We start from the raw sequence: 27,111 nt of genomic DNA, 5'->3' as shown, positions 1-27,111 counted from the left end.
TTCTTTTGATCTAGATAGATCATACTTTTAAAGCAGTCAGCGGTATGGTGTGTTCAAAGCGCGGATAGTTTTTGTTGAAGATGAAATCAAACTCGGATCGAAAACAACAATCTTATATAAGTATATAGTGATGATTTTAACTAAAAATATTAGGAGGATCTAAAAACTAATGTATTGCACATGTACATTTACACTAAACTGAATTATCAGAATCTTTATTGAACAATATTATAAACAATCTCATCTGGATTTTTGGCCTATAAAAATGCGTTTTGATTTCTTTTATCGACATCCTCCACTGTTCGTGCAAAAGAACTATGCTGTTGTAGCAAGCTGTTGCAAAGCCTGTTCGGTAAAACACTGTAGACAAATAGATAGTTTTTTATCGATTTGGAATTGTATAAGTTAAGCAATTATAGTTAATCAATAATCACGCAACAAATGTATTCTATAATAGTATGTGTTAGAATCATGCAGAAAATGTAAACAACTTGCTTACCTAAAACTAATCAGCTGATCAGTTTGTAATCTTACTGATAAAAACTTCCAATCGAAATCTAGAACAGTCTGATCATCCAACAATCGCTGTAGTTAACCCGATCGACTGGCAATACCAGAGGCGATGCAACCTTATGATCGGATCTCAAGTTTACCTATAAGTATGAACTGGGTCATCTTAAAGGTATACGGCTAAAGGCCGGTTTGAGCTAGGGGGTCGAACTGGTCCACGTCAGGTGACAAATATGCAAATATCTATTCTGGTACAAACCTTAAAGTCTTTGTACGGTCATGGGAGATACCCCTATTGGCGACTTCTTGGAACTCAATCGGACCTAACTTGCCCTTAAACAGGCTAGTATCATAATTAAACATCGTGAATATTCCACGCTGCCTTGACCCTGCATTTATCGGTAGCTTGCATGGTAAATGTATTGGTGGACTAAACCATCTTGGATAGAAAAGGATTGAACTAGGTTTCTTGGCTTTTGCGGACAGTTTACAGTATTGTAGCTTCTACTGAATTCGCGATCGCTTTCAATACTGATACCAACATAACGAAATGTAAAGTGCGACACTATTCGTGTTTTTGTCCTCCTCGGAAAGGTTTTAAGAAAAGGTTAAGTCTCCTTGCCATAAGTGTTAGTTGTCATGTCTATTGAAGTCATCCATTTATTCATGCCAGATAAATCAATTGTGGAAGGTATTTACTAGAATGTACTTGTATAGTCAAATATCAGGATCGGATTAACAATTAAGATCAAGGTTTACGCCTGACTTTTCAAGATCAGAGCCGAAGCTAAGATTAAAAAGATAATCATAAGTTTTGTCTTTATTTCCTGTTGTGATATTCTGCTTGATGAATTACAATGAACACACGAAAACGCACATGTTGTGTCATTTAGAGCGAAAATATATAATGAAAGCTGATTATTAGGCGTCAACAACACTCAGCTTGAAATAACGAGCAAACCATTAAGTTGGAAAAGTTGCATGATTAAAGAGCTCAGAGCAAAACTGACATTACAGTCCGCCAAATAGCTGGAATTGTACGGTCTCAAACAACATTTTTGTGTTCGAGTACAAAGCAATCAAAAATTGTAAAAGTTTGGACAACGCCTAAAAATTTATCCGATTCTCTAGACACCTTAGATAAATATTATACAATTTCAGAATCTTATCAGACGACAATGTAAATACATTGAGGGTCAAGATGGTAGAAAGTGGATCCGAGTTCAAGTCGGTGCGCGAGATTTACCAACACCTGTACCACTTGACCTTCGCCGTATGATCATTTGTCTTTCTAAAACAAGTTGTAAAACAATAAAGCCTGTTATTGATAGTGTATGGTTCTATTGTTTTATGCATCTTCATTCATCCTGCTGAAGAACCCAATGCTCGTAATTTAATATGGAATCCAATCGCATCAGGTCAGTTTGGTGCAAACTCATCGTAAGGGTTTCGGGGCTTTTCAGAAGGCTTTTAGGACTTATCAGCCAACACGATATGCACCATGGATATGCACTGGCACCCCCTATATAGAAGTTTTTCAGAGAAATGAAAACTTCCAAAGGTTTTTGAGCTTGTGAATAACCTAGAAGGGCACACGTGTATGTCTTTTGTGATATCAATTAGTGTCCGAACATCAAATTTCTGAATCGTTTCGCGGGTCGCGGACAGAAATCACGTAATCTAAAGGTTTTATTTGGTAAACCTCAGAGTAAAAACCAGCCGAGTTACTCTAAGGGTGAACCCGGACTTGCATGTCGGCGGTATTCAGTACGTACATCTGGTACGGTATCGTATCCGAGCATGGGGTAACCAGCCTAAAAATCCCAGATACTAAATTAATATGCTATAGTCATATCTCTATATCCACTGATATATCGACTTGCATATCAGTTTTCTTCTAGAGAACCACATGTTTGGGTTATTCTAACCATCAGATAATGTCAGAAGACAAGAGATTCAATAACATTCGCGATTTAACCTGCTTCAGATGAAAATCTCCCTACAGCTGGTTTCACATTGACCGCTTCATAAGACCAGAACCCATTTATTGTTGATACTAAGATACGACAGATACAAGTAAAGAGCAAGTCAATAGCATTCCGCGACGTTACTATTTATAGCTCACAAGGTCATTAAAATAAGATATTGATGACGTTTTAGTCACGTGACAGTCGGACATCGACACTTATTTCTACGCATTTGAGCTTATTTCAAAGTCAATTATCTTTGACCCTGCATTGTTTTTAGCATGAATGATACCATAGAGTCAGAGAGAGAAATATTCAGAACAATTATGTAGTATTTTCAACACTCGGACATGTGCCAGATTGAATCTAACTGCCCTAGTTAGAAAGCCTGAATCCATTACGAAACCGCATGTTTGTCCGACATTGCCTGTAATTCAGCGATGGGGAAATAGAGGGCAGCAGCTGCAGTGACGTCATTATCGCGGAATGCTATTGAAAGTGCTTTGCACAACAACTTCCATGTGTAACTGTAGTTGTACAGGCACACAGCTATCGGGCGTAGGCAAGGTAGTTGGGTTCGGAGTGCGAGCCGCCCTGAAAACGTTTTTATCATTTTACCGTAAATTCCCCAAGGCCGAAATACATGTTTAAAATTGACCGCAAAAATCTCTCGAGAAATCCTGCTTCGTCTTTGTGACACTCTTCTTTGTCACAAACGCGATTCTAACTAACTCCCCTGCCTCACATGCCCTACCTCACAACGTACCGTTATCGAGGAGCCTAGCAAGCAATTTCGCGAATATTTCTACTTCATCATTGCGGACATGTAACAGGTTTATTACTCATACTATTACATTGTCAATTTTCCGCATGAATGCGCCGGCACGCTTTGACATTTCGCAGCGCAGTCAGTCCCGGAAAAGGATACATCGACCAATTTTCCGACTCCCTGGTCTTGCTGGTGCGGGGGAAGTGAAACAATTAAAATGGGATGGAGTTGCCTATCAATCACTTAATTCGTGTAGGTAAACGTGTTATGTACATTTCATTCACAATTAGTGATGCTTGGGGCTGGTTATTGTAATCCATGGAATTGTGTTTATCATAACTGCTAGACTCTGATAAGCCCACGCCATAGTATTAAAGGGTCATGTAGATTTTAAGGATTTTCGAAAGCAACGAATCCTTAGGAATGCCAAAGTTTTGCAAAGTTTTTCTAGTAATACCATTATTGTTCACATTACCCGTCATCGATATACTTCAGCGACCTGACCGGAGAGTTCAGTATGCGGTTGCTGCTACTCTGATTGGAAAAGGATGAAGAAATAGTAAAAAAGTGTGCAACTGGAACACAGTGTGAACAATTGGGGGTGAACAAGTCGTAGGACCCGTGTTGATTTATTACATGTTAGTTATTTTCTCGAATCATATATTATATCATTTTTAGCAATTCCTTTGGTTTTCTTTGTTTTCTGGATGCCTTAAAATCTATAGCCATTAAATGGCGGGGGAGATTTGGTGTGTCATCCCGACTAAGTCAAACTATGTGGTGACTAAGGTAGATGTACGCCTGATATTCTACTGCTAAGAGGTGAATGCATGGTCTCTTCTGTGCTGTCCGAGGGGGCAGGGGGCAGGGGGCAAGGGGTAGGGGGCAAGGGCAGGTGCAGGGGGCAAGGGGCAATGGGGCAAGTTTGCAAAAAAACGTGTTTTCTCCTTTTTTAGGCTGACGGAGGTTAAAAGAGCTATTTTCGTTCATGATCGACGAAAAAAGATTGCTACGGGCCTGCAGTGATTTTCCGTAAACATTTTAGCTGACGTAAGTTGAATAATCGAAATTTTTTAAATCGGCTTAACCGCAAACATATCATTTTAATTTTATCATAACTGGAGATAACTCGAAGTTTGTCCCCAACTCTACCTTGTGTGTACGAAGATGATGAAAATAAATATCAACCTATCTCTAATATATACCGAAATATGTCTTCGCCTGAAATGTGGGTTGCACACATGAGGATCCTAAAAAATTATCCGCATCGCATCGACTGATCGCTCAACATTCTCCGCCGCAAGTGAATAAACCGCACTTGATTAAGTCAATTATTGAATTTGTCAGAACGTAGGAAACATGCCTTGTTCCCACCGTGTAAATGTACTGAGTGACTATCTAAAGACGTCGGTCGATGATACTCTGGCGTCGCGGATTGCTCACTTACGGTTGTTCGAAGGCGGTTTTTATTGAGATGCGTTTTAGCAGGGGAAAGGAGGATGTGATGGAAGTCTGCTGGGCGCTGGTTGATGAATTCTGTGCAAAAGAGTTTCCTATTCTCACATTTACATGTAGTCCCTCGAGATATTGCTATGTAGATACTTTATACGAACTAAGATAAGTGCAGGTGAGGTTGATTCACTTGCTCATATTTAAAAGAAAGACATAACTTAAATGAGGATGGTTTGTATAAACAGGGGTATAAAAATGTATGTCCGTTGGGAAGCTGACGTCTTTGAATGCCTTAATTTGACTTCTTGAAGCATTCATAATCAACTGAACGTTGTCCTCGCCAAGAAAAGACCCGTCATTGGTTTCGTTTATGATACTCATCAGACCATCCCTCAGCAATCAGTCTTGGATCAATTATCAAAAGATTCATTTCAATATCATAACTGAAATAAACCTAATTGAACTTTGAAACAAAACCGTGGCCAATATTGCTTTTCCCGTTAATTAGTAAGTTGATAATGTTCGCCAGGGCTCTATTGCTGCCTTTGGGTTGTTTTGTTAGAAGTTCTTATTACAAGCGTTGAGATGTGGATAACACGCGGGTTTTTAATATAGATCCGATATCAGGATTTCATTAAAGGATTTCATTACTTATTTGAAACAACCTGCCTTTAATTTTGTCATTCTATAAGACCGAATAGTACCTGTAAATAGACATGGGTGCAGCCTTACGAGCCTATGTGTGTTCTCACAGAGCCCCCCCCCCCTCCCGAATACAGTGATTGCCATCACCTCAAAGAACAACATATTCTATAAAACGTCTGACTATACTTAGTAGGCCGTGAATCCTTACAGCGTTTTTGATTACAGATAGATACTACGGGAAATTCTGAAACGACAATATTTCATTTATCTTTAGAATTTACCATCATATTGTGATCTACACAAAACATTCGTTACAATAACTTAATTTCCCGTATCACGTTTAATCAATATCAATCTCAATACTCTATTCAATGAACCGTTAAAGGCATTGATAACTTTCGACTGTAAATTACACTGAGTGATTATATCTGTCGAGCGTTTTAAAGTTTAGCAATGACTGTTTGCCATGAGGTACAGTCTACATTTGGATAATATGGGTAAGTTGTCTAGGGGCAAGTGGCTGAAATAAAAATGTTATAAAAAGGCTGATTTACAGAATGTCCATCTTCATTTCGGAGAAGAAAACATTTCTGAGTATATCCTGGGTATTGTATTTGGCCACAAGTAATATGAAATCATTGACTCTTGCCTTCCCATTGAAATTTACTGACATCAATGATGTTAAAGTATACCCTCTCTCATGCATATTTTTCTAAAAAAGAATTTTTTTGTGGGCTGTGAAAATGCTCCTGCCACTATTGTTCCTTCACGACTAGGCCTAGATGGAATGACATAACATATCATTTTTATTGCTATGTTACACGGAGAGAGATTTAGTTCTTCTTATTAAAAAAACCCTATTCATCCTAATTTCGTCTTACATTGTATATGCAGGACAAAGTCACAAACAAAATGCAGGGTTTAAAGTTCACAAGGAACATTGTGATAGGGTGTTTGTTGACCATAGGCACCATCATTTTGGCCAGAAGCAAGCAAAACTCCTTCAAAACAATGTGAATGCCAATTTCAAGGCTGCAAGAGGACTGTTCTTTGGAAAACGAAGAAATGACTCCCACTGGGTCGGTTCAAAACCTAGCACTGGCACTCTGGTACTGGCACTGGCACTCGCCCTGGCACTGGCCTCAAGGTGATTTCTGGTCTGCAGACTAGATTTTGCTTATGCCTGATCACAGTAGGCCTCTGACACAAATATTGGCCCAAATACTTACCGGTTGTCCTCCTCCAGTTGAAACAACATGATCTCCAGAGCTAGAGATCCATGCACACTCCTTTGTAAAATGTCAGGCTATATGCACATGGCATAAGGGATTGTCTGCAGCCGGCAGCCACTTTTGCAGGGCTTGAGAAAGGAATTTGGATAAATTTTAAAAATCAATGCCTTTTACGGACACAATAAGTTGCAATCCTCATCAGTTTTCACCAATTGCATTTTATGGGACGTAAAACCTAAATTTTTTTGTATTTTCTTGCAAAAACGCTGCCAGTGCCAGGGCCAGTGCCAGAGTGCCAGTGCCAGGTTATGAACCGACCCACTCCCACCCTTGAAATTGGCATTCACCTCGTTTTGAAAGAGTTCTATTTGCTTTAGGATTTTATGTTCCAGTCAAAATACGGAAACGGAATAGGCCTAAACACATTTCCGAACGGTCACTACTACTCTTCTACACAAGCGCGTGCATGTTCTTCATAGCCTTGCAAAGTTGTCTGTCCCCAGCAGTACATTCCCCAGTGTGATTGAATCCGCTATAGCGCCAAAGTACATGTAACAGATAGATTGTGTATTGGTTTGTCAATTGTGCACGCCTGATTGGCTTTGCAAGTGATGTTCAATATAGACACTCTTCTTAGCCGATATCTGCTAGTGGACAAGAGCAATTCGTACTGTACATCGTGAATTGGTATTTTTACACTCGATCACCGGCAGCGTATGTGGTTGAAAAGAGCAATTCATTCTGCAGCCGCTGGTGAACGTTTCAGCGCCGCGCTAAAGAGGGCTTTTTGGCGCTGCGACATGCGTTTATTATCGCCACTTTATGTGTGACAAAAGGATCGATGTCGCAAACAAAATTGCTTAAAAACGGTTGAAAGTAGTCAAAACGTAAAGATCTAAATCACTATTGGTGAAGTTTCGCAGATTTTACCAATAGCGAATTACAAATTACGAGCCTTTAGTTCTGAAGTAACGCACTTTTCATTCTGCAGTCCGTTGTATATGCTGTGTAACGCATTTCAAGGTGACGAACATGCTTGCTTAAGTCCAACGGACGCTGCAACAAATGTGTAAACACATTGTCTGGTGCGTGAGTCGCCAAGAATTCCGAATTCGCTGCGTCCAAGACATATCAATGGCCTGGCAAACTAACTTTGCATTTCGAATGACCCTGGGATAAACAGACGTAAACCAGTTAAGAAAACAATAATTGTATCGCTATTTTGTCAGATAGATAACAAAATTCAGGATTCGGATTTCGTGAATTTGCAAAACCTTGCTATTGTCGGTATCGCAGTACATATTCTGATTGAAACAGACAATAACCACGCTAGAGAGTAGAGAAGCAGCCAAGTGGCTAATGCACGCGGAGATTGACTTATCTCCAGTAAGTTGGTCATGCCCCGCTTCAGCAGGCTGTCGATTGCTTTTCATGTGTGCACTTTAATCAACCAGGGGATGATGAAGCGGAGACACCGTATTGGATACGGATGTTCAGCTCAGGTCTTTGACCCTGTCGCTCGATAACATTAGGAACTCTGCGTACCAATATTTGCTTTACCTTAGGAACTCATAGCCAAACGTTATTTTGATATCACAGTCCGTATTTTATTTTCAAAATGAGGCATTGAATTATGAACAATACCTCCCTTCGTCCCCCGCATGAAAGCCCGATTCGGGGGAGTTGCTCAGTACGTAACGCAATCGCCCCTGCATGGGGCCAGAACGTTGTGCACAGTATTAGGAGTCCCAGTGTAAATCTTATCATTTAAAGGGGATTTCGCAAGACAAACATTTCGGGCTACACGTTACATTTTCTGGGACGGTGAAAATGAACTGTCTGATTTCCTGTTGATAAGTCCGGCGCAGATCAGCAAGCTGGACTCGGCCTGCTGCACATGTGGACAATAGGGCCCGCAATAGGGTTCCATTCAGAAACTTGCGTATGACTTGATGATGCATCTCGTACGACGTTCGCTTTGACGAGCACGGCTAACTTTATCGTCTTTAACCATACGAACATGACAAAGAGTAGTCAGCAAACGCAAATGAAGTGAATTTTTTCACTTTTGGTTCTGCCTTGACCCCGGAATCCTCAAAGTGACTTTTTATCATACGTTTGTGTTTATTTCAAGATGTTTTCCAATGCGGACCCTTAGATTATAAACCAAAACTAGAAATTTGAAATTTGCTTGTCAGCAAATTTGATAGCCCCCACGGGTCCACACAGTACACGTATGGAGGAGTGAAGTCTATTCCGTTTCGCGGATGATCTATTTCCGGACAAACACGCTCGCGCTTTCTCAAAATCACACGCTCAGTAACATTTAAACTGCACCCTAACCTTTTCAGATGGGCAGGGTGGATCATCGATAAGCATTTAAGGCTATTCCTTTATTTTACTCCTTCATTCAACCATGTCAACCGTCGTTCGACAGCTCGCCACTTCGGCAAAGAGATACCGCCGCCATGATTCATGAGGATATGACGTCACCATTACGGGCGGAGCTTATGCTAATATACGTGTGATTGACAGAATCGTGCCGGAGATTTGAAAGCAAATCAGAAAATGGGCGCATAAAAACGCTTCAAAGTCATCAAAATTATCCGAATTTCGAAAAAATCTTTGCCAGGTGCACTAGATCGAGTTTAGTTTGATGGGACAGGGGTGACAGTTTTTCAGTTGAAATAGCAGTTTTGCTGGACTACCTCCATAATATAACCTGGGAAGAATGCAGAAGTCTAGTACCTTCTCCTGGTAATCTCAATATAGACCCCACATTTGTTGTATGTGGGGTCTATAACTAGGTAAGTTTCACAAACCTTCCGAAGAGCTGCGGACGACCAAGTAATACGAAGTATGCATGTCAAACATAATTTATGGCCGGTGATTCTGTTTAAAAAATTCTCTTTCTACCGAATACAATAACTATAAAAGATGATTTACAAGCGTGTGAAAATGTATTGCTACATTGTACAGGAGTTGATGACACAGCAGACTTGCACCGTCGCCGTTTGTACCGATTGCGAAATTACCTCCCTCGTTACATGTATATGCAAAAGGATCACGAAATCCATTGCAATTACGTATATTTACAATGGCACTGATCCTAATCGAGGCTAATATACCGCACTCAATCACCGTGTTTATCAGAAATCATAGCCTCATATCGACAATGCTGCAGCAGAGCAAGCTACTTTAGCTAGCCTTTCTAATAAACCGGACGATTCTCCAATTGTCCTTTCCCGAGGTGCTCGTATACAAGAAATATATGTCCCTCTGCGGTGTCATAATAATGTAAGTCTTCTGTGGAAGCACATTTGTTATTTCTAGCTCATTGGCTTCGATTGCAGCAGAGCCACTAAGACAACCATTCAATTATCTCCATTTATGACTTGGTTTATACAAAAACACGTCAACATAGCTAGCCTACTTTCATATGGAGATTGGTCGTGGGGAGTATATACGTACGCTGCTTTTTTCCCCAGTTTTTTTATCTGTCCAGGGTACGTACGTTTTCGACACAGGGGTCCTCTCGAAAACCCCGATAACATTCGAATACGATTCTTAGACAAGATCAATAAACATGTACGACAATGCTGATTTGCACATTCATGGTTTTATGTGGTAGAGAAATTCATTACAAACATTTTGAGTGGTAACTCATTGTTTTATATCGGATAGTTCCTGATTTATGTCAATTTTTGTTTCCCCTACCCCAAATTTTTGCACAAAAAAATTACGTCCAGTCAAAAACATGCAATTTCCCTAAAAACGCACTGGCCGGTGCTTAAGACTGCCATTTTTGGATTCAGCAGACAATTCCAATTCAGAAATACCTAGTCAAGATTGCGCACCCCAAAACATAGACAAAGATGTCTCATCTCCTGGTGAAATGTACGCGTGTAATCTTTAAAAAATGCTCTTATAAGAAACTCAAAAAGATGTTAACTTAGACTTACGAATCTTATATTAGCATCTTTTTCGTTAATTTTTTTAATGGTTAGATGGTTGAATGGTTCATATTGCGTTCTTCAATTACTGGCAAGTGACGAAATGTGACCAAAACGGTTGCGTTGCATAGATAAGCTATGCAATCAAGTCCTTCCTCCTTCCCCTGTATACCACAGTGTACAGCGTGATGATAACCAGCCTTGGACCATATTTCATCGTAGCTAGGCCATTCCCGGAAGATACGTTCTGACCGGTTGAGCATGACCGAAGTCCTAATAAGGTTTCCATCAGGTGGTCACCCAGCATGGAATGTAAAATCTGTGATCTCTTTGCTTAGGGGGTGTCTTCTATATCGGTGCCAAGCCACTGTTTTAGGGTTCATTTTATATTGTACCCGATCGAGCCCGGCCCGGCCCTGATAAGACACCCAAAGAATTCGAACCCCATCTTAGGGTTAATTCCTTGACTATGAACTCTGTCGTTGATAGCATCGCAGAATAAATACTATTTCACTGACAATTAGGTATACACAGAATCTTCGAAGACAGAGCTGATACGTGCTAAGAAGACGACACGCCATATAGCCTATTCCGTATGCTATTAGCCAGTCCTCGACGGGTTACTCAATTGAGAATTCGAGAAGATTCATGCAAATTCAATTGACAGTACATTCATCAATGCATTCTCCACAAACCGCACATTTCTCACTTCGACATGTTCGATTTTATGCGACATGAAGCATATCGAAGACGATCCCCACTGGTGTAAGCAAAATAAAGCGTCGGTGTCTTATCACCCCTCATCAGATAAAGAAGCCTTGGTGTCCTCGTGTCATGCCTGGATTTTACGTTCATCGCCCGTACATGCTGGGATATTCGGGGTATGATTTAATTTGGGCTAGCGGCGGCGGCCTGGGAAGCGTCATTACCACGGGTATGTTCGAGGGAAAAGACCATTGATCGGCTGAGCAATCAGTCGCTCCGACTCGGATGTGGATTGAATCGTACATCTCGCTAACTCCCCGATGACCACTTGTCCTGCTAAGTGGCCGCCTTGGAAAGCACAATGTAAACGATGTATATGAGGAAATGCACTGGGTTGTTGTTGTGTCAAGTTAAAATGCTGCGTGCTTGTCTTTTTCCTGTAAACCAGGAAATTGTCTCACCTCTCTGTGAAGGCGATTCGCCAAAATGACTAAAATATATTTTTAATTACGATTTTCTTTTGGCAGGATTACGATATTCCTTTATATTTTTTTTCAATCAAAAACTAGTTTTCCACGATTTTTATGTTTGCAAATCACAGCTATTCGTGCCACCAGCGAAAATAAAAATAGACAATTGTAGCACACAGCGCTTGATAGAGGGGTAGGACTGGAACACCTGGTTATCAAAAAAGAACCATGAAAAACAGTAACTGTAACATAATTTAGTTTACCCGAAAATATTTTCATGACAACTCTTCAGTTACACAGTACTTGTAGCATGAAAAACTATCTTCGTGGCGAACAAGGACACAGCATTTTCGCCGTCAAAATCAATCGCTCAAATTTGCTCTTCCCGGCCAGCCCGATTTTATCATGGCACGATATAGCCTATTTGTCAGCTCAGTTTGCAGTCTATTGTGTGGTCTTAAGTGAAATCTTGCTCAATCGCACATTGACATATTTGCTTGATTACACAGTGAATATGCTTTGAATACTTCGATAGCCTCACTTGGAGGCAGAGGCGCCGTGGAGTGGGACGGAGGAATGACAAAATGCTGTGTGATGCATTTGTATGTTTTACACCATGCATAGCTTTTAGCCATACATCGTAGAAATGAAACTACACCCATTCACCAGAGTCCCTTCTGACCCATTTAAGTCCGAGATGATGGTATTCTGAGAGTCGAATTGGTTAGATCTTTTTCCGTGATCTGTTCAGCTGTTATAAAATGACTAGGTGGTTTTTTTTCTTCTATGTTTGTTTCATGTATTTTCCTGTTTCATTGTGTAGTAAACTATTTCTCTGGAAGTGTTCAAGGTTTTTCAACTTGCTTTTAACACTGAGATACATGTAGTAGAAACACGCGTTATTCGTTATTTTTAGCACGTAATGTACAGCCTGGCGCAGGACACGTCTTCCCGCCGCCCGAGTGCACCATACATGTGGGTCGGAAATAAAGGTCAGCCGATCATTGAATCAGCAAGGAGCGTCCGTCTGAACAACGACACTTCAATACCGAGTGCCGCGCCCCTGCGAGGAGGTTGATAAAAAAGGTGATAAGGCGAACACTAGTGGGCTAATGGTTCATGCCTAGTCAAATTAAGCAACATTTAGGATAACGAAAATACCTTTGATGCGCTTTTAGGGCAAATGAGAAGACTTTACGTACACCCTTTCTAACAATCATTTCAAAAACATCGTATCGAGGAAGGTTGATATTTGCAGCACTGCTCTTATACGAAGTTCAGCCGAGCAATTGAGACACTAATCTTCCTTAATTCTATTACAAAACACCGAGCTATTTAAGGCAGATCTATGATCCGTTCTATCATGAGAGGGTTTCTTTGATGAGACGTTATATAGTTACTCAAGACAGAAGGTGTCAGCGGCGTGGGAGTGTGCAGGGGATAGGCTTGGCTCAGATTTCAGTAGACATAATCCTTAAGTATATCATTTGTAAATTAACGCCTTACAGGGGCCTCAAAGTGACTGTTTTTCAATCCTTTGAATCCATCATTGTGGGCGGGGAAAATGCTGCCTGCTTACTTCATAAATCTCTTAGCACATAGGTCTTAATTGGTGAGCACCTAGGCACTTTCGTAGAAGAATATTATACTACCTTATCACACAAATGGAATACGTTCATTGTAGCCTCATGAAATTATCAATTCATATCGGCGAATATGCAAAAATTGGCCCCTCGTTTGAAAACTATCATTTCTACCGCAGCCATCAACAAACGCTGCTAAATGTTCTGGACCGTCTCAACTAAGAATCAACGGAAACTGCAGAGACAACCTAACATGCCTAAAGATAGAGGGAAACTGAGTAAAATGGTAAAAGAATGCAAGATTTATACCAGCGATAGATGTGTAAATAGCTGTCATAGATTTTCTTAAAAACTTATTCCCTTAAATCTAGAAAGATGTTCTGTATAGGTTCCAACGAGTTTTAATTATTCGGCCTACACCTTATACCTGCACCAAAAGCCTACTGATATTTCTAAAGACAGTGTGCGCACGAATCAACAGTAGTCTCACATTTCTTTTCTGTCAGCGGATAGTATTGCGCGGCTTATTATAAACCGCGAGATGCGGAATGCGAAATCGCGAGATGCCAACCTCGGTGAGAGTACCATGCTCCACAGGATGTATTGCAAATATGGAACTTGAAAAGGCGAACATTGATGAGACCGAGGCTGTAGTAGAGAGCTATCCTTGTTTTGATTGGCCCATTGAAATAGACTCCGCTGTGCGATGTGTGGAGTTTAACCTAATTTATAGCCTATTTTCGATAGTCGCTTTTTTTTAGGGATGACCAGACGTTCACCTAGTGCATGCCCTATGTTATCGGTCAGTCATGTGTATGGTGACTTGTGCCGCCAGGCGTAACGGGAAATAATCTTGATACATGCAGCATCCTGAACCTCGTGGTATTATACTCACAGTCCATCTTGATGAATTGCAGAAACCTTTGTGGTCAATATGAGCATGCAGTTGCATGTAGCTTTGTATTGTCTTCGGCCCTACTATCATTGAATTGAGAAGTGAACAGCAGCATCAGAAATGGTGATTGTCACTGTCCAGGGAAGTAGAAAATTTTGAGGCAGAAAATAATGATTACATATCTTGCGATTTCGCGATTTCTCATCTCGCGGTTTATAATAAGCCGTATTGCGCTGTAGAAATCCTATTGTTGAGTTTAGTCGATCAGTGCATCTAACTGATCGAATAGATAGCGGCATCGCGTTTTTACTGGAAGGTGTTAGATAGCTTGTAATCTGGTGATAGTAACACCCGATGTATTTAACTTGAGCTGAGCTGCTTCATGAGTAAATAGCATCACAGTGTATCATCGAATTATTAGTGAAGGTGTTACAAGGTTGCATCGGTTCGGAGTTGTAATGATAGGGCTGTCGGTCCGGCGCATTGAAAACCCTATTGAACTTCTTTTACTCGGTCACACCCTTGATCAAGTCATCGACGACATACTAGCCTAGACCATTGTTCTTTTCCAACGCCCAAGCATGCAGATTGTAAATTCATAGTGTAGTGAGTATTAAAAATGAGATCAATGTGCATGTTTTTTTAAAAGTCCATTTTTGTGGACTAAGAAAATGACACATTGTTCCCTAATTAATATTCCTTCAAGAATAGACTTAGATGAGTCGAACATATTCCCTTTTTTACAAAGATGAAACTCCCGAAATGCTGAAGTACTAAGTATACAGTGTGTCCGATTTCTAGAAGACAAATCATGGTTCCTCCGTAGCAGAGCTGTACGTGTCCATTTACGTAGATCTCGGTGATTGAAGTGATTTAGTTTTGCACAGTAACTGAATTCATGAAGTATTCCACTAGCACTGCCAGTGTCACACTTGCACAAGTACCAAGAGACGCTCATCCTTATTCCTTGCATCACGGACGATGCAACTGCCTTAAGCGATCTCTATTACCTTAATCTGCCCATCAGTCAGATGATGATGGAGGGAAATTGCCATGGGACCCAGGGCCCAGACGGAGCTTCGGGCCAGGAAGCATTGGCGCGTAATGTACATGTGCGCTGGTTCGGTGACCTGAAGCCGAGGCTGGGGCTATAGGGCCAGAAGGCACTCATGCCTGACTGTCATGTAGGACAGGGGTCAAAGAATTGACGTAAAGAAGTCTTTTCCAGCGGTTGATCAGATATGTAGGTCGCAGTACCCAGGGAAGTCTGGGACAGGTTGATAAGCTGATGACAATGATGACCCTGTCCTAGGGATAAGAAAGAACCCACAAGCAGGCTGGAGTCGACTGTGACATGTGGTCGGTTGCTGCAGGGTGTGAGGTAAGGAAAATGTGCATCAATTTAGCTTTTCATTGATAATGGGTTGTTACATTGTTGAAATAATTAGTCGAATCCATATCGAACCCACGAAAAAAAGAGAAAAACACATTTGAAGTATGATAAGTGTATTTCAACAAACATAAGGCTAACACGTATCTGTTCGAAAAATCATCAGCTACATGCCTCAATGCTTGTACCCGTTTCTGTTGGGTGGCTGCATAATGGATAGAACAGCGCACCCTCGTGTATCGCCAATTATCGTAGCTGATGAGGGGCTCTTCCACTTAACACCCATCAACGTCGCATTCAATTATACAAAGCCGGTACTTAATCGAAGGCACTGAAGCCGTCGTTTTGATGTAAATTGACTGGGATTCAGGCAAACATGCAAAAACAAGCACGGTCCATTAGGTTAGCTCTATGTGTGTCTCTCCTTGGTCTGATCATCTTAAGACCAATCGACTGGAATCTATTGGCTATCATTGACATCCGCGTGTACACCGTTATCGCCGCTGTACATAGATACAGACACTTTAGCGGCGTCTCATGTATTGTTTAACCCTTTCGGACATGACTGCTTAATAGAGGACTAAAATTGCGCTAAGAATATTACATGTATAAATGTCTGGTTAAAGGTCTTATTCTTAGTTTTCTATACATTTTGTTACAATATTCTTGTGAGATCCTGGTTTAAATCTTTATAAATCTTTACATTTCAAACCAACTAATCAACCACCAAGCCTAAAGAAAAAGCCTTCTTTCACTCATAATATCAGCAAAAACATCATCGCCTGATATATTTTTTTTAATTTTTGTAATAGAAAATGTTGCCTGTGGTTCTAATTGTCGGAAACAATATGTGTCCAGCCAAATTGAGTAATGTGATGAAATACCTCGTTTGCAATTTCATCCCCCCCCCAAAAAAAAAATCAAAGAAAACCGACTTACCAATCAACGATATCCTTTGATAGTAGGCTACAACAAAGTTTTAATACCTTACCTGAAAGTAGAAAAATGAAATCGAGTTAGTCAACAAAATAAAATAGAGCTAGTCAGCATAAATAAAGGACAATATAGATCTTATAATAAAATATTCAAAGTTGAGGGCCGTCTAAATTATCTGCTATATTATTTAGATGGTACTTGTATATAATTGGTATTCAAGCAATTGTAGTGTTAAGCACAAGTCCCTCATGAACATGCCAGTTTTTATAGATGAAAGGATTATTTTTGTATTTTTTGAATGGCAACATCTTTTCCTGACGATCTAACAATAGACCACAATGATTGCAATTAATGTGCAAAAATAACGTATTTCACACATGGCCGAAGGAGACCGAAACATCAATAACGATTTTTCCTTCATCCACCCTGGAGATCCTCAGCTCCCAAACTGTATGGGAATCTTATTTTGATCTTTTGAATCCCAGGCAGGCCTTCCAACTGTATATTCACTTACATCCAGCCTGCCTGCTCCACCCAGCCCTAGGAGACGCGTGGATCACAAGAAAAATAGAAAAAATCTGCACTTGTTGGTGATTGTCCCAAAATATTTTGTGTCCATTGGCTAACTTGTACAATCTAATATCATGCACTAAGCTTGAGGTAAATCTATTAACCACCACCGGGAACAATACATTTTTTTCAACATCATTGAAAAACTTTCTCCGTTCCCATGAGGCAAGTTGGAAGGCTGTCTAATTCTCGGCAAGCTGGAGAATTGATTCTCCTTGATAAAACCATGCAGTCACATAATAGATGAAAGGGTGAAATAACACTATCTGATACACATGGATAAAACGCATATGCCCGTTCTTCATTATTAACAAAAATGTAATTGAGATGAAGCGTATCAATAATCGTCGATAATGATGTAAAACGGATAATGAAGATGCATATGTTATTACATTTGTAATCGATGGTGCTTGTCTAAGGGATGCATGTAGACTGTTTGTCCTGTATTTGGTCGTATGGCATCATCGAACGGAAATTCGCTATTAGCAAATATGGCGACTTGTGACAGCGGACGTTGAGATCACATGTTGGCAAAACGTTCATTTTGTAGCATGCTTGATGACCAAAATATTAAAGCACTGGTCGTGTAGGGTTTTCATGCTGTATCAAATATGCATACATGTACATGTATCTTCTTTTCCATTCCCCACACATGCCGAAGTATGGGCACAAATTATCAAAACAAACAGTAATAACGCGAGAAAATCCCCTCTCTCTAATCTGGCACTTTTCGGTCTCCATTATTATATAATGTTTCTCACCACAAAAAGTTTTTTAAAACGTAGACAGTTGAATCTGAGCATATAGACAATATCAGTATCTAAATGTGTACAAAATTATATTGCGTGTATACTCGTAAGTTCACCGACGACGTTTTTTCTTGTATATGCAGGCCAAAGTGTAATTTCTTTAGGAAATGTATAGGCCTAAGTATTGTCGGTTCTGCTGGATGTCATTCAGAATGCAAAACAAACAAATCAGTCGGACTTCTTATCCTTTTAAGACATCGCTGTGGACCAATGAAGGCACTTTGGGAACGCATCACGCCTTCATGACCTTTATGTGTACGACGTTAGATTTCAACACAGCGCTACGCATTGTGGTGTCAAAACGTCGAGCATGCGCTGTCCTCCTGCCTGGAAAACACATTGTTGCAAGCAATTTCCAGTAGCGTTGGGTTCTAAAATCGGCAAGATCGGCATGATGGAACTTGCTGAAAATTGCATGGAGCAAAGAATTCGGACAGTGCTATCAATGTGCAAAATCAAGTGAAGTTTGGACAATCCAAATTGAAAACATGTAAGTTTAAAAAACGCATTCTTCCAACTAGGCTGAGTGCGCATGCCAAGAGAGTAGCTTGACAACGTTCCTAGAAATTGCATCGTGAAACTCATGTTTAAGTTTCTCTGTTTGAATTTAACCTTTGACAAAATTTTGACGGCATCATATCCCATCCTGCTAATTCCCCACACTTGTTTGAGAATGGATTATTGACAGGGATATAGTGTACCTATTAATAATTCATTCGGCAATAGGAAATACAATGTAGACAAAGTCATTCTTGGTATAAACATGGTAAGATCGAAACTACAGTCGTGCTCGTAAGTCAATGTCTACATCATTTGCTGTCGTTTCGCAAGCGTTCTGTATGATAAATTTTCTTAAACGTTTTCTTCGTGTAGGCCTACTGTGCTTTCAGACTACTGATAGGCCTATATAATACCAGCAATGGTGACTTTATGATTTGATCCAAAATTGTCGGGAACTAAGGAATAGGTTCAATGTTGCCAAAAAAGTTGCATGTTCACTACATGTACATATATAATGTAGATTGTGTACAAAAACATAACTTGCAGAAGCCAAGTTTAGATAATTTTCCGATAGCTCAGCGACCTAATGCAAAACGCTAGACTGATATTTTATTAATAGAAAAAAAAATTTACGCGACACTGCATGTAGTTTAATGCCTACACGATATGGAAAAATCACTTATGACCCGACTATACATGCTTGCTTGTAACCGACGGCCGCTCTTCGCATGCGCCAGTCATCTATGTAACATGGTGCCCGATTGTAGAAAATGATGCAATCTCTGTTGTATTGCCGTATCCATTTCTCATGAAGTAGCCCCAGGGTTCCTACAACAATAGTTGATCGTCGTAAAGCTACTTTCGAGGCCGAAGAAACCCATTGTTATCATAATCAAATCAAGGAAATAAGTCGGGTTTTTCACGTTTTCCTTTTTTGGTCTCACTTGGAATTCAGCAGACATGTTATCCTTTCGATCGCCTCTCGCCACTCGCCACACAAAACACAATTAGTGTGAGTGTTTTTGATGGGATCACTGAACTGAATTCAGGTACTATAAGTGATTTTTATGAATACTAAAAAGTAACATCGGATGTTTCAGCAAGTCTGCGATATGTGACTCGGTTATAAGTGGATAGCATTTTGACAAGAGTTTTGGGAAACCATGTTAACATTTTGGATAGAAAAATAAACAGGGACTGATGTTGAATCATTTCAAAGGTCGGCCCATCAGGCCCACTTTGATCATATGAAAAAACAAGCGAAGCCTTCAATCTACTCGACCCGAAATATTCTCTCCAATGTCCAGAGGCTTCTTATCGCACTTAACCAACGTCCTCTGCTTAAAAATGAAATCTTGAGAACTTGTTGTTGGAAAAATTTAGTTTGCATGTTCAGTCTGTTAAGGGCTAAAGTCGTCTACAGTCTCAATAGCCGGCGATGAATAGGCGTTTATGGCCGGTCGTGTATTAGTGCCAAGAGGCTCCAGTCTGCATTCTAATAGCGCCAGTCCCGTCCGTGCTGGGTCGGTCGATATCACAGCTCTACATATCCGATGCGGGCGCCTGAGCATCATCATACTAAATGCTGACATCCAGGGGGATTTCCGAGAGCAAATAGTTCGACTTCCTTTATGTAACACCTATTACTAATCACATTTCATGGAAAGACAGGCAAAACGAAATGATAGTATTATGTACTTCCTTTTAGGAAACGCGAACAAGATAAAACGCGTTCCAAAAATGTCGGTTTCTCAGCGATATATTTGAAGATAAATATGGGCTACGGAACAAAAATTTAGCTTAATTTAAGTTTGGAGGCGGAATTGGATTTTAAATAATGTTTTCCTTCAGCTAGAGCATAAAGAGTAAATAAGTAACCCATTATCGACGTAATCACCCAGGGCCCAGTTGTTCAAAAAAAGTTTTATCACTAACGCTGGCGTTAGCTTAACTTGGCTTTAAAGTCTGATGACTTATTTGAAGGAGATAACGCCAAGTCAAGTTAACACCAGCGTTAGTGATAAAATTTGTTTGAATAACCAAATGAAGGCCCTGGTAAAAAATGCAGACAAGGTTAAGGATCTTTCTATGCGTGGTGCTGCTATTCATACACCCCATATACAGTTCAGTTCTCCTTACTATCACATACTGAGAGTATGTGAAGGGAACGTGTGTGCAAACATGAAAGAAAAACAATTTAAAGCTACATTTATTTTTTCTCTCCTTAATTTTATTCATAAAAATATGTAAGTTTAAAGTTAGTAGCAACTTACTGAGCCTAGTAAAATTTCATACTTCAGAAATCAGCAACTGTGAGAACCAACACCCGGTTGCGACCCAACTAAAACTGGTACGGTCCTCGAAAGCGGGACTCAATAATATACTGGGATAATCATGCGCCCAGGGCGTATGGCTAACCATAAGGCTTGCCGTTACATCTTCTGAATAATTCAATACACTGTCCTCATATTACTGAATGGGGTACTTGGTGACGCCCTCCTGTCTGTTGAGTCGCGGGAAACGTTGGGGCAGCGCAGTTAGGAATCAGCAAATTTCATGGTTCTGCACTTTGTGACTCTCGTGTCAGCCGTACTCAGGAAACGCACTATACCTGCCAAATTTCTCGCGCATTTCGCAACCTTGTTTTAAGTGTGCCCTTGCCATATGCTTGCGGGGTAACAGCCGGCTGATCGTCACCCAGATTAGGACTGGCAGCCTGACAAAGAGAGGACTGCAGATTTTGCTCGAAAGGATGGAGGGAAGAGAGCACGTGTGTCCCCCACTGCCGTTACTCTGTTGATGATACTAAAGAAACAACATTCAAACAACAATCGTTGATTTGAAAAAGCGATAAAAGTACCCGTGTCCATTTCTTATTGACACACTAAATATCCGTTATCGGATCAGTGTACGGGATGACATGTGTCACAAAGTTGACTGTTTTAAGTTTGTGTTTTGTACAATGTATATGAATAAATATCGAAAGACGTTATGGAACATACCTCAAAGTGCAATTATATTGAGAAAGCCATTTGAAATATGTAATATAAGAGTCTTCTGTTGCTCAAACAAATGTCACCTTTGTGCAGAACGAAATCTATATAATTACGTTCGCTTTGGTGTTGCAATAATTGTAGTCTAGACAGTAACTTTAATACTCATGTTTAGGATGGTCTTCTATGAATAGAATATAACTACAGTACACATGAGTCAATGTTGTGTATTATTATATGTATATGATGTAAATGTACCTTAAAAGACATGAACTGAGGCGACACCGCCATTTGCTTTAAATGCGTTTTCTATTCAGACGCAAATCGGCGATACCACCACTTGCTTTGCTTTTAATGCGTTTTCTATTAGACGCAAATCGGGCTCCTTGAACTATATCTTGGCTGGGATTTACTAAGATTTGAAACTTTTCTACTCAGTCTGGGCTGCTCAGAAATAGAAAGTAAAATAGATCTTCATCGGCGATATTTCGAGTAAAATGGGCCAAGATGTGAAAAGTCCAGATTTAAAAAAAAATTATGGTATCTTCAATGCAAAAGGCTTCAACAGATTAACCTGACTAACTGATTAAAGAGAGGACAATTTGAAGTTTACAACATCGAATCTGCTATTTTGCGAACCAGCGTTGGCTTTATAAGTTCCAACGACTTCATTCTTGATTTTGTCTTCAGATCACTCGTAAAGACAAGTAGCAAAAATTATGGATTTGTACTTTCGAGTAGAGGGCGATAATTAAAACTATTTGGTAAGCGACTCTCTTGTGCTCATTAAAAAGTAACTTATGGGCCCTCAAGTACTTCTCTTCAATGATATTTCATCATCGGAAGACATTTCAAAGAAGTCGTGTAAACACTACAAACATGGCAAACAATGAACAAAATCAAAACATCTGCTTCCCTGTGAGTGTTAAGCGCGCCAACTTCTGACTATCAATTTGTTTATGCTGCGCAATAATGGAAATGTCAACTTTGGTCGACGATTTCGGTTGGAATTCGACCTCCATCCCAGTCCCACGGTGAGGAAAGCAATTGGTTTGCCAAAGAAACATACGTGCTTACCGGGAGAGGAAATGACGACACAAAAGAAACGGACAACAGATTAGTTCATTTTGAGGGGCTTTAGGCTCGAATTTATTATTACTAGCCGATTGCACCCCTCCAACAATGTAATGGGAGGGCCTTGTTTCTATTGTGGTACAAAGGTAAACCAATACCTTGACCTACCGTGCATCCGACGGTCTCGATTTTAGTGCAGACCAAACAGTGCGGTACTATTTTCAATTCTATCACACCTACAATTGAATGAGTTGTCATGACGGCACAAAACGAACTGAAAACTCTCTCCCGCCGTAGCAACGTTCCGTCCACCCCTGCACAGCACGTGCAACTCGTTCGCGTCCGGCGTACATATATTGATCACAAAATCGAGGCCGCTACCACGAAAACGAGGCACTGTATACAATACGCGTAGAACAATGCAACATGGCAATGAGGTATGTTAAAATGCGAGAAAGACAAGCAGTTGGTCAAAAATTCTGTAACATCGGTGCTTTTATTCTAAAACAAACTATCGAGCCATAACCATAACAAAATATAGCACGTTATTCCGGATTCAACATCAAAAGAAATATTTGAATCAGGCTTGATATAAAACTTCAAAGATATTCACATAAAAAAGTAGCAATTGAAAAACGACAATAATGTTCTTGAATTTTTATCTTTTTGACAGATCGTCATCAGACATGTCATCTTACGAGAAGTCAAAATCGAAATAATTCAACTTAGGATAAACAAATTTGTAAAAGAAGAGAGATAATGACGAGTCAAAAACAGATAATAGGACTTGTTAAGCTGCGCATGTTATTGTAAATTGTCCATTGATGTATTTAGTGTGTTATTACCGAACACAAAACAGTGATGATGGTTATTATCCAGGGTGTGGTCATTTTCGGACAGGGGGTCGATCCCTTGTCATTATTTGATCTAGCGATCTTTAAATAGATATGGATGTAAGGTTAGAATTATAGGAATGGGAGGGGGGGGGGGTCCGCATTAATGGCTAGCAGAAAGGTGGTGTCCAAAGTTACATAGGATGGGATAACCGCTGTTTAGTCATTGTGTCCTTGAACAAGGCACATTAGGCATACTCGCATCTCTCCACCCAGGAGTGATTGGCTACGTACACAGTAACTAGCAGAGATGAACGCGGAGTCCTAGCGCTTAGAGGCAGCAGGATCATGATATGGCAAACGCTCGTTAGTGGAATCAAATATGAATAGAGTACGAGTGCTGTACGAATGCGGAACATTTTAATCATTATTATTATTTTGATTATTTCAACCATCATTATTTCACGTATCTAACTATGAGCCTTACACGAATCTTGGTTTGGCCGCAAACTGTATGTGATCGCACATAGATCGCACGTAATTATGTGAGGTTGAGAAGTAGATGGTACCACTTTGCTGCGCCTCAAGGTACAGTTAAGTGGGAAAGTTTTCGGGAGAGAATTCAGAGCTTGTTGATGTACGCAAGGCCCCCTCACTGTGCCTCCATAGGTGATTCCACTGAGGAAAGTTGAGAGGGTCAATAGGATATAAACGAATGAGCGTGTGGACGAATATGCATTTGGCCCCTTCTCCATGTAGTCACTATTAAAAGTTAAATAATGTCATCAGTGGGGAATATTGTTCCAATCTAACGGGCACTCTTCCTAAATCTATCCGCCGAACGTTCCTTATTCGTCTCGAGTGATCTACGTGAAAGAAATGGTTGGATTGTGGAGTTGTGAACATTTGTTTTACATTTTTTAATGAATATATTAGGCCCATGTCACTAGTTCCCATGAAGATGCTCACCGTCCAAGAACAGCTCGGTCCAAAACAAGGCCGCTTCCCTTCTATCAAAGGCGCTGACTGCTGATCATAACTCCGACGGCTGTGATCGACTTCATATACCATCTTTTAATTTGTCATGGCGGTGGAGCGGGAGACAACTCATCGTGGCAGAGTCGTGAGTGATGACACGAAAGAATGGCTCATGGGTCGTCTGTCTATCTGACTTACAGTCCATGTATAACATGTGACTGCATGGTCCAGGCGAAAGTTGCGAAAATATACTGGAATGCAATTTTCAAGCTACGGCAGCAGATTAGTGCCATAAAAAATAAAATATTATCTCGTTATTACGAGATCTTTTCTCGTTATTACGAGATGCGAAAGTGCACGCAACATCGAGGATTAAAGCTCAGGATCAAGCGCGGGAAAGGTCCGTACTTTATAGACCCATATACCATACGAAACAGATAGTTTTTATTCTAAACTGCCTATGAAGTGAGGAGTGAATCAGCTCGGACCGAACTTCAGTGGCAGGTCACCAGACCTAGGGCCCGCTGTGTGTGTACCGTTTAAAAACACCACAACGAAAAAATGGCTGTCGAACTATTTGCCGGTGTAGTAATCTAAAATGTCCCCATGGAAAAGGTGTCCGTCCATGTTGTAGATGACGAATAATGTATATGGTTTTAAAGAGACCATGGCCTCAGAGATTTTATAAGAGCGCATAATAAAATCTGTTGTTTCCCAGTGACTATCCAACTTTTCAGCTTTTACATTGGCTTGTATTACGAATAATTTCTCACTCAGCCTTCCCGATTCCAATGTACAAAAGAAGCAAAATCCTTTCTTATCGTTGCACACAACGTGAAGGCGGCGAGGCCCAAGGGACCGTCTTGCTGCGCACCGGCCAACGCGACACTTCCATGGCTAATTTATCTATAATGGTTTTCATATAAAATCGATTACCGGCATTGGTGAAAACAACTCTAGGGAGTCGAGATGGATATGATCCGGGTCGATTATCACATCACCGCATTATCGTAATTATATCAGGAGGGGGAAAGACGTGAGGTCTAAGACAATCTATGAACTGTCTCTCAATCTGATAGATATTGAGCATAATCTAGCATTATGCCAAGATTGTCATCTTCAGTGTTATTTGATCGACATTTCGTGTAGTAGATGACAATCTTTATTAGGGTGTTTTCGCAAGTCCCCCGAAGCGTCAACGCGAACGCCTATCCTATTGTTCGACATAGTTATCCGGAGGTCAAACAATGGGCTAGGCCTTCACGATGGCGTTTCAGGGGATTGCGCAAACTCCCTATCAGTGACACTGCGACGGCCGTCAACGCGACTGTATTTCTTTCAAGACTGTGTGATGTGACAGTTTTTTTACGACATTTTCACTGTAGAACCTTCCTTACCATAACCATAACCTCAATCCTAATCTCTAAACCTTAACTGACCTCCATATCCTCAGTTTAATCCCTAAAATCGCATAAATTCTGATTGTTACGGTATCGTCGAAATAGCCAATTTTTAAAAGCAAATAGTGAAATACCAATACCTGCACAAAGGATGAATTTTACCTTAAACGTGCATCTACATGGGTTCCAATTTCAATAATAATGCATTATTGGAACTATTTTCATCTCGAAATTATTAATGTTCTATTTCAGTCTTTATCTCAAAGACTGTTTCCGTATGTACATGTAGCTCTGTTGTATTGCAACACTGTATATATCATTATATTTCCGCATATTGAGTAAGAGGCATGCTTGTCACTTTGTCAATGCGCAAGCAACCGATCGAATTCTCTAACGATGGCCGACATACCCAGTCTAATAACAGTGCAACAGTAGTGCAAGGAATAAAAGAATTGAATTCACGTGTCAGAGGGGCTATGAATATTTTATTGAGAGCGAGGCTATACCGTATGACGATGACGATGGCAGGCGAACTATTCGGCTTTTGAATGTTTTGGGTTGATATATATTGCAAACCGCCAAGATTGCGCGCCACTTGGTTGCAATTCGCAAAGATTTCGAAGAAACAATTTTATTTGCACGATTTTCAATTTTGCAGATTAAGACATTTTTTCAGGTTTTTCAAGGAGTTCCAGCTAATACAACCTAAGTCAGACTTGTTTTGATATGAGGGCAGAGAGGGAAAGCTGACTTAATTCTCAACATCTTGATATGACCAATATTAGTCACAGAGTTGCAACAATGCATTACGGAATTATTCTTTATTGAAGTTAAATTGGGTTGAGGTGTTTTGCAAAATCCGCAGATATGAAATGGCTCACAGACTAGAATGCCTTCGTTCGCCGGACTTTCTATCCCAGGACATTTCAAACTTCTAAACCGGGTCTTTACTTTGGAAACGGCAAAAGCGCGACATAAGTATGAAATATCAGCAACGACATGCATTTTTACTGGCAAGTGCACTGCTGTCCATCCGAATTACACTGTACGTTGTAAGTACCATGACAATTATAGTGTCTACTTGTTGAGATAAATAGCCCTCCATTAATCCTGATGAAATTCCCAGGGTCCTAATGTGGAGCCTCTGATTCTCATGACTCTGCACATGCAGTTCGTAACCTTTCCGGACCAGTCGGGAATAATTTGGCACGCTCTGAAGGCGAAAAACGCATGCTATAGACATGGCTAGACGCGACATGATTGATACATGCATTTTTTCCCCAAGTTGATGAATTCAACTCTTAACGTAATCGAAAGAGTAATCGCCAGATTACGTATTGAATGAGATGCCCAATTTGTCTAAGTGTGTAATCAAAGCATTTTTCAGACTGCCTCAAAAAAATTGAACTCCGCCGCATGTGTCTTGGCATTATTCATTAGCGCGCT

General features: G+C 40.3%; 1 protein-coding gene across 4 annotated transcripts in view; it reads right to left on the bottom strand.

Annotated features, from left to right (window-relative positions):
• Positions 1-27,111, bottom strand: part of LOC135494520 (acetylcholinesterase-like) — a 76,437-nt gene that overhangs the window by 31,451 nt on the left and 17,875 nt on the right. The window contains exon 1 of one of the 4 annotated variants that reach the window (XM_064782567.1): positions 500-626. The exons of the other annotated variants lie outside the window; for them this stretch is intronic. The gene's annotated coding sequence lies outside the window, so the exon portion shown is untranslated. Of the gene's footprint in view, positions 1-499; positions 627-27,111 lie in introns of those variants that run through there. 4 annotated transcript variants of the gene reach the window in all.

Source organism: Lineus longissimus, chromosome 10 (assembly GCF_910592395.1).
Source record: "Lineus longissimus chromosome 10, tnLinLong1.2, whole genome shotgun sequence".
NCBI classification, from domain to species: domain Eukaryota; kingdom Metazoa; phylum Nemertea; class Pilidiophora; order Heteronemertea; family Lineidae; genus Lineus; species Lineus longissimus.
The sequence above is the reverse complement of the archived record's forward strand: the minus strand, read 5'-3'. Positions and strand labels throughout refer to the sequence as shown.